Genomic DNA, 8,630 nt, shown 5'->3' on the forward strand with positions numbered 1-8,630 from the left:
CAAGACTATTCCTGCTGGAGTCCGTTCAAATTCTGTCTTGGATGATACATTCTGAAATCCCTCAGCAGCTGCAGCTTACTCTGAAAACTACTGAGCATGTCACTGTAGCATTGTTAAGCTATGTTGTGTTTCACCCCACCAGCAGCGTACTTCAGTAAGGACTAAAAGTGAGCTGCATTTAGAGGTCACAAAGTTTTTGGGTTACTTTGGAAGGTAAGAAGCCGTCATACTTGAGCTTGGGGTAATTGCTCCTGGGAAGAAAAACGTCTTCCTTCTCTCCAAGTCGGATTCTGTAGGGTGTTTGGGGGTGCTTAGTGTCAGAGTTGTCTTGTTTTAGGGGCTCATCCCTGCAAGACTGGATCTTCTCTCAGGATAAAGCAAGAATGTTACATAGGCTGGTCTCAGTCACTTTTTAGGACGAGGCTTTCAAAGTGTTGTTTATCTGCAACACAGATAGCTCATGTTAGACAGTCTGTATAGAGGTGTAATGCCCTGTGGGTATATTATGATGGAGATTCAATTAGCCCTCAGTGAGCCCTGAACATTCAGTAGTCCTATCTACACGTCAGCCTCTAGGCAGAATGCTGTGGTGGCTGGGCTAGAGCTCTTAGATGGTCCATAGCTTGGTATAATGACAATGGGCTGATAGAGTGGAGCGTAGAGGGGTAGTTGCCAGGAATGGGCGGCCTCCACGGTCCAGAGACAGTATTCAGGTAGAATACTAGCCTCGCTGGCCCCGCCCATGTGCTAGAGAGAGGGGCGGGGCTCCTGCTCTTCTTTCCCCCTTTCCAACATGGGGGCAAGGCCCCATTGCCCGGTGCTCTGTACGCATGAGCAAGCCAGAGCCAATGGGGGGCGGGACTAATGAAATATGAATTATGTATCTTTTTTCACGTTTATTTAGATGATAGTTTGATGGAGTACGGTAGCGGCGTGTGGCGCGCAGACAAAGAAATCTCCGAGGGAGCGAAAGAGATGTGACCTTTGACCCCACGCCCTTTGACCGTCCCGCCTGTGTGCAGAGGCCGCGCGGCCCGGCGGCCAATCGTCACCTCCTTCTCGGAGCGCGGGCAGAGCGTGCACATCGTTTCGGGTCTGTGACGGACTTAAAGTGAGTGCGGGCCGCTCCGAGCCCCCCCTCCCCCCACTGAGAGCTCCGGACTCCCCCCGCCAGTGACTGCCCCCCCGAGAGCCCTGCCCAGTGACCGGCCCCTTCCCCCCACTGAGAGCCTCAGACCCCCGCCAGTGACTGCTCCCCCCGAGAGCCCTGCCCCAGTGACCGGCCCCTTCCCCCCACTGAGAGCCTCGGACCCCCCCGCAGTGACTGTCCGGCCCCCAGTGACCGGCCCCTTCCCCCCACTGAGAGCCTCAGACCCCCCGCCAGTGACTGCCCCCCCCGAGAGCCCTGCCCCAGTGACCGGCCCCTTCCCCCCACTGAGAGCCTCGGACCCCCCCGCCAGTGACTGCTCCCCCGAGAGCCCTGCCCCAGTGACCGGCCCCTTCCCCCCACTGAGAGCCCGGACCCCCCGCCAGTGACTGCTCCCCCGAGAGCCCTGCCCCAGTGACCGGCCCCTTCCCCCCACTGAGAGCCTCAGACCCCCCCCGCCAGTGACTGCCCCCCCCGAGACCTGCCCCCAGTGACCGGCCCCTTCCCCCCACTGAGAGCCCCGGACCCCCCGCCAGTGACTGCTCCCCCCGAGAGCCCTGCCCCAGTGACCGGCCCCTTCCCCCCACTGAGAGCCTCGGACCCCCCCGCCAGTGATTGTCCTGCCCCCAGTGACCGGCCCCTTCCCCCACTGAGAGCCTCAGACCCCCCCCGCCAGTGACTGCCCCCCCCCGAGAGCCCTGCCCCCAGTGACGGCCCCTTCCCCCACTGAGAGCCCCGGACCCCCGCCAGTGACTGCCCCCCCTGAGAGCCCTGCCCCCAGTGACCGGCCCCTTCCCCCCACTGAGAGCCTCGGACCCCCCCCCGCCAATGACTGCGCCCCCCCGAGAGCCCTGCCCAGTGACCGGCCCCTTCCCCCCACTGAGAGCCTCGGACCCCCCGCCAGTGACTGTCCCCCCCGAGAGCCCTGCCCCAGTGACCGGCCCCTTCCCCCCACTGAGAGCCCCAGACCCCCCCGCCAGTGACTGCCCTGCCCCCAGTGACCGGCCCCTTCCCCCCACTGAGAGCCCCGGACCCCCCCCCCGAGAGCCCTGCCCCCACTGACCGGCCCCTTCCCCCCACTGAGAGCCCCAGACCCCCCCGCCCGTGACTGCTCCCCCCGAGAGCCCTGCCCCCAGTGACCGGCCCCTTCCCCCCACTGAGAGCCCCGGACCCCCCCGCCAGTGACTGCCCCCCCCCGAGAGCCCTGACCCAGTGACCGGCCCCTTCCCCCCACTGAGAGCACCGGACCCCCCCGCCCGTGACTGCCCCCCCGAGAGCCCTGCCCGCAGTGACCGGCCCCTTCCCCCCCCCCCGAGAGCCCTGGACTCCCCCCGCCAGTGACTGACCCCCCCCCGAGAGCCCTGACCCCAGTGACCGGCCCTTCCCCCCACTGAGAGCTTCGGACCCCCCCCGCCCGTGACTGCCCCCCCCGAGAGCCCTGACCCAGTGACCGGCCCCTTCCCCCCACTGAGAGCCCCGGATCCCCCCCGCCAGTGACTGCCCCCCCGAGAGCCCTGCCTCCAGTGACCGGCCCCTTCCCCCCACTGAGAGCCCCGGACCCCCCCCAGCCAGTGACTGCCCCCCCCGAGAGCCCTGACCCAGTGACCGGCCCCTTCCCCCCACTGAGAGCCCCGGACCCCCCCACCAGTGACTGCCCCCCAAGAGCCCTGCCCCAGTGACCGGTCCTTCCCCCCACTAAGAGCCTCAGACCCCCCACCAGTGACTGCTCCCCCCCTCGAGAGCCCTGCCCCCAGTGACCGGTCCCTTCCCCCCACTGAGAGCTCTGGATACCCCCTCCAGTGACTGCCCCCCCCGAGAGCCCTGCCCCCAGTGACCGGCCCCTTCCCCCCACTGAGAGCCCCGGATCCCCCCGCCAGTGACTGCCCCCCCGAGAGCCCTGCCTCCAGTGACTGGCCCCTCCCCCCCACTGAGAGCCCCGGACCCCCCCCAGCCAGTGACTGCCCCCCCCGAGAGCCCTGACCCAGTGACCGGCCCCTTCCCCCCACTGAGAGCCCCGGACCCCCCCGCCAGTGACTGCTCCCCCCGAGAGCCCTGCCCCCAGTGACCGGCCCCTTCCCTCCACTGAGAGCCCCGGACCCCCCCGCCAGTGACTGCCCTGCCCCAGTGACCGGCCCCTTCCCCCACTGAGAGCCCGGACCCCCCCCCGAGAGCCCTGCCCCCAGTGACCGGCCCCTTCCCCCACTGAGAGCCCCAGACCCCCCCGCCCGTGACTGCTCCCCCCCGAGAGCCCTGCCCCCAGTGACCGGCCCTTCCCCCCACTGAGAGCCCCGGACTCCCCCGCCAGTGACTGCCCCCCCCCGAGAGCCCTGACCCAGTGACCGGCCCCTTCCCCCCACTGAGAGCACCGGACCCCCCCCGCCCGTGACTGCCCCCCCCGAGAGCCCTGCCCCCAGTGACCGGCCCCTTCCCCCCCCCCCCCGAGAGCCCCGGACTCCCCCCGCCAGTGACTGACCCCCCCCCGAGAGCCCTGACCCAGTGACCGGCCCCTTCCCCCCACTGAGAGCCCCGGACCCCCCCCAGCCAGTGACTGCCCCCCCGAGAGCCCTGACCCAGTGACCGGCCCCTTCCCCCCACTGAGAGCCCGGACCCCCCGCCAGTGACTGCTCCCCCCCGAGAGCCCTGCCCCCAGTGACCGGTCCCTTCCCCCCACTAAGAGCCTCAGACCCCCCGCCAGTGACTGCTCCCCCCCGAGAGCCCTGCCCCCAGTGACCGGTCCCTTCCCCCCACTGAGAGCTCTGGATACCCCCTCCAGTGACTGCCCCCCCCGAGAGCCCTGCCCCCAGTGACCGGCCCCTTCCCCCCACTGAGAGCCTCAAACCCCCCGCCAGTGACTGCCCCCCCCGAGAGCCCTGCCCCAGTGTCCGGCCCCTTCCCCCCACTGAGAGCCTCGGACCCCCCCCGCCAGTGACTGCCCCCCCCGAGAGCCCTGCCCCCAGTGACCGGCCCCTTCCCCCCACTGAGAGCTTCGGACCCCCCCGCCAGTGACTGCTCCCCCCCCCCCGAGAGCCCTGCCCCAGTGACCGGCCCCTTCCCCCCACTGAGAGCCTCGGACCCCCCCGCCAGTGACTGCCCCCCCGAGAGCCCTGCCCCCAGTGACCGGCCCCTTCCCTCCACTGAGAGCCTCGGACCCCCCCCCCCCGCCAATGACTGCGCCCCCCCGAGAGCCCTGCCCCAGTGACCGGCCCCTTCCCCCCACTGAGAGCCTCGGACCCCCCGCCAGTGACTGCTCCCCCCCGAGAGCCCTGCCCCCAGTGACCGGCCCTTTCCCCCCACTGAGAGCCTCGGACCCCCCCCGCCAGTGACTGCCCCCCCCCGAGAGCCCTGCCCCCAGTGACTGGCCCCTTCCCCCCACTGAGAGCCCTGGACCCCCCCCCCCCGCCAGTGACTGCTCCCCCCGAGAGCCCTGCCCCCAGTGACCGGCTCCTTCCCCCCACTAAGAGCCTCGGACCACCCCGCCAGTGACCGCCCCCCCCCCCCCGAGAGCCCTGCCCCAGTGACTGGTCCCTTCCCCCCACTGAGAGCCCCGGACCCCCCCCCCTGCCAGTGACTGTCCCCCCCGAGAGCCCTGCCCCAGTGACGGGTCCCTTCCCCCCACTGAGAGCCCCGGACCCCCCCCCACCGGTGACTGCCCCCCCCCCAGAGCCCTGCCCCAGTGACCGGTCCCTTCCCCCCCGAGAGCCCCGGACCCCCCCCCCCACCAGTGACTGGGGCCACCCCCTACTAAGAGCCCTGCCCCCTCCCCACACTAAGAGCTCCAGGACATCCCCTATGACTGTACCCCTCCCCCCACTGAGAGCTCTGGGGATCTCCTGCCCCTCAAATGACTGGGGCCTGCCCCAATGAGCGGCCTTAGTGGTGGATCTCTTGAGTGCTTGGTCACTGACCTAAGCTTGCATGTAGTTCTATAATACAGGGGGTCTGGAGGGAGTAGGGTCAGCCTTTAACTTTTGCTTCCTGCTTCACCATTATGCTTATACAGTTTTCTCTGGGCAGGCCTGGAGTGGCACTTGAATCATTGGGTTCTACTGGCACCTTTTGGAAATCAGCATGTTTTGTAGTGAAGGTGAAAATACTGTTCTTCTCAATATTTATATTGAGAGTTTTTATCACAGTGTAGGAATTAAGTGAGCAGCTAGATCAGGGATCAGCAACCTTTCAGAAGTTGTGTGCCGAGTCTTCATTTATTCACTCTAATTTAAGGTTTCGCATGCCAGTAATATATTTTAAAGTTTTTAAGTGTCTTTCTATACGACTAATATATAACTAAACTATTGTTGTGTGTAAAGTAAATAAGGTTTTTAAAATTTTAAAGAACTTCATTTAAAATTAAATTAAAATGCAGAGCCCCCTGGACCGGTGGCCAGGACCCAAGCAGTATGAGTACCACTGAAAATCAGCTCACATGCTTGAGCTTGATGTTCAGCTTAATAGAAAAATACACTTTTCTGTCACAGTGCAGCATGCATACTTTCCCGTAACGCTAACTTTTTTGCAATTAGTTCAGGCAGAATTAGTGTGCCACTGCAGGCTTTTAGTGCAGAAAAAGTTTACAACTCCATGAGAAAACAGGTTGATTTCCAAACTGCACTATTGCTTTAAATGCAGTTCTAGCCCATCAATTTGTAGTGTTCCTGACTCTTCAGGGAGCAGCTGCAAAATGTCTGTTTCAGAATTAGAATTATGGCTCCTAGTCAAAACTGCAGTGGGAGGCAGACATGAAAACAAATGTGTAGGTGGTCTATTGAGAGAAAATGATTAAGCACCGACAATTGTGTTGGTGCTGTTTAAGACACGTGTAAACTCTTGAATGCTGTTTCTCAATGACCGGTCCCTCAGATCTCCCTGACATTGTTTAGGAAGGCAGCAAGTCACTCCCTGGTGTCAAAAAGGTTGAGAAACATTGGTCTAAAAAACTAAATGTACTGATTTGTTTACTCATTATGGAAGATGTGGAAAGGGCTAATTTCCAGAAACACCGATTAGATGCTGGGTAATGATTTACCCTTCTTATATTTAGGGTGTCAGCGATCTTCTGTTTTCCAGGGGGAGCAATTAAAGTATTGCTTTCCAGCCCCTAAAATGGCTTGTTTGGCATCAACTTTAGGCCTTAGTTCAAGGCAGGTTTACCCAATTCTGTATGACACTGAACTCCTCCCTGGCCTCTCTTTCTCTCACACGCACCCCTGTCCCCCAAAGTAATAAATGCTGAAAAGTTGACCTACCCTAACATTAACACTTGTTGGGATGTAGGAGAAGTCCCGTATTCTTCTGAATTATGTAGATCCTAGGCCTTATTTTGATCATGAGAAGTAATTTCAACCCTACTATTTTTGTGATTTTGAGCTTTCCTAAAAAGGGTTTGCTCTCCATCATCATCATCAATTTAGATGGCCCTGTCCCCATAGCTAGATTGGTGACGTAGTTGAAGCTCTTTTGTTTTGGAGCTGAGAGAGAAATTGCTTCCATGCTAAAATCTTGTCTTCACTTAACCTGGCAGAGCTATGTCAGTTTGGGGTGTGATTTATTTTATTTTTTTAACCAACATAGCTATGTCAACAAGCTCTGTAGTGTAGATGCAGTTTTGCCAGTATAGAAACATCTGCACTACATACTGATGTCGGCACAGCTGTGTTGGTCGGGGGTGTGATCCTTGACTGACATACTTCTGCTCGCTGACGTCTGTAATGTATACTTACAAAACTGCGCTTTTACCATAGCAGTTCGAAGTGCAGCTTTGCCGGGATGGCCATGTCCACATTAGGAGCGCTTGGCCAGTACAGTATATGAGTATTCCATACCTGTAAAGCACCCCAGTGTAGATGGTAGCCCAACTCTGCTTATACTGGTACCTTGTATGCTACTTCTCTGAACCAGCGTATGGCCTGGTGTACATAGTTCAGATTAAAATCCACTGAGCTGCATAGTTCATTCCCCCCCCCCCCAATCTCTGTACATAGTGTCAACCTAGTTACCACCTCTCAGGGAAGCAGATTACTTACAGAGATGGGAGAATCCCTCCCATTCTCGTAGGTAGTGTCTATGCTGAAGTGCTACAGTGGCACATTAAGTTATACAGGCCCTAAGTTATACTTAGTATAAAAGTGCTTACAAACTGCATTCCACACTAGAAGGTTTTTGCTGGTGTAACTATGCCGGGAAAGCCCTCCTAGTATAAAACTTTGCCTGCTAAAGTTTGTGAGCACCAAGGAGGTGTCTGTAGCTGTTGCCCTTTCCTCCAGCAGTTTGTTCCCTCTGGATTTGTAGTTCAGTGATAGTCATTAAATGCTTAGATGAGATTGTTTATATTCTGTTCTATGTACCATAGGTTCTTATAGCCTGACATTGAGCTCTTTAAGGCAACACTTCATATCCAAGACATTAACTTGAATTCTTTCCTGTGGCGTCTGTTTCAGAATGAGTTACGGGCCCGCGTAACCTGCTTGCTGTCCTGGGTGGCAACAACAACCCTACAGCCAAGAACATCAAGAAGATCCTCACAGCGTTGGTATCGATGCAGATGACGAACGTGTCAACAAGTGGTTTCTTTGCATTAGTCTCTCTCTTACCTTTTGAAAGTTGTTACAGGAACACACTTCTGAGAGATATTGAAGCAGTCATCTTACCTCCTAGTACCATACAGAATATAATGCCCTTGTAGTTAATAAACGGCTGTTAAACTTCTTCTTGGTCTGTATACGCTTTGGAAAAGCCTAAAAGTTCTTACAACTTGTCCAGTTGGAGTTCACTGGTGTTTAGTGCAAACAAGAGACCTCCGGAGTCATTGAGTCCAGACCCCCACAGCTCCCGCTTTTGCAGTGATGGAGGTGGTGGTTCAAATCTCAGAGGAATCTTGGCCAGAGGAATAAAATTGTGGCACTTGAGTGCAAAGTGCTGCTGTAGAAGGAGCAAAGTTTAGGCCCTATCTTCCCAGACTGCTGGAGACAGAGAGTCTGTGGAGATGTATCCGTGACTTCTGAATGCTTGTAGGCATGTGGACTTAGCCAAGGCAAAGATACTCATTGTTTCAGATATCAGCAGGAGACTATGCACTATGAAATTTTTGAGACTGGTGGATTGGAAGGAAATCCAGAAGAATCTCTGACAACTGTTTTTTTTCTTCCCAATGTACTTTTGTCACTATATATAATCTCTGTCAGTAACTGAGTACATAAACCCATCTGCAAATGTTCTCTCCTATGAGTTTCATCTTTTGCCTGCTCTAAAAGCTTTAATATTGATTGTCAACTACTGATTCATAGTATGAACTGTATTATTAGTTACTGCTGGGAAAACACTGTACTGAAATACTAGTCCTGATTTTCTTCAGTAATTGACTGTCCTATTGATACCTACCCCTGAAGGGAGGAAGAGTGGGGAGGGCGTATGGGTAAAGAGAGAAACACACACACTTTATATATAAAACGTCTGTTCATAGATGAAGGTCTGTATGTGATGTAACCTT

At 57.7% G+C, this 8,630-nt stretch overlaps 1 long non-coding RNA gene across 1 annotated transcript; it reads left to right on the forward strand.

The window, feature by feature from the left end:
* Positions 1–898: 898 nt before the first annotated feature.
* LOC115650803 lies at positions 899–7,648 on the forward strand. The gene is made up of 2 exons (XR_004000218.1): positions 899–1,111; positions 7,582–7,648. It is a non-coding gene; the product is annotated as an uncharacterized LOC115650803 (long non-coding RNA).
* Positions 7,649–8,630: the final 982 nt, after the last annotated feature.

Source organism: Gopherus evgoodei, chromosome 4 (assembly GCF_007399415.2).
Source record: "Gopherus evgoodei ecotype Sinaloan lineage chromosome 4, rGopEvg1_v1.p, whole genome shotgun sequence".
Taxonomy (NCBI): domain Eukaryota; kingdom Metazoa; phylum Chordata; order Testudines; family Testudinidae; genus Gopherus; species Gopherus evgoodei.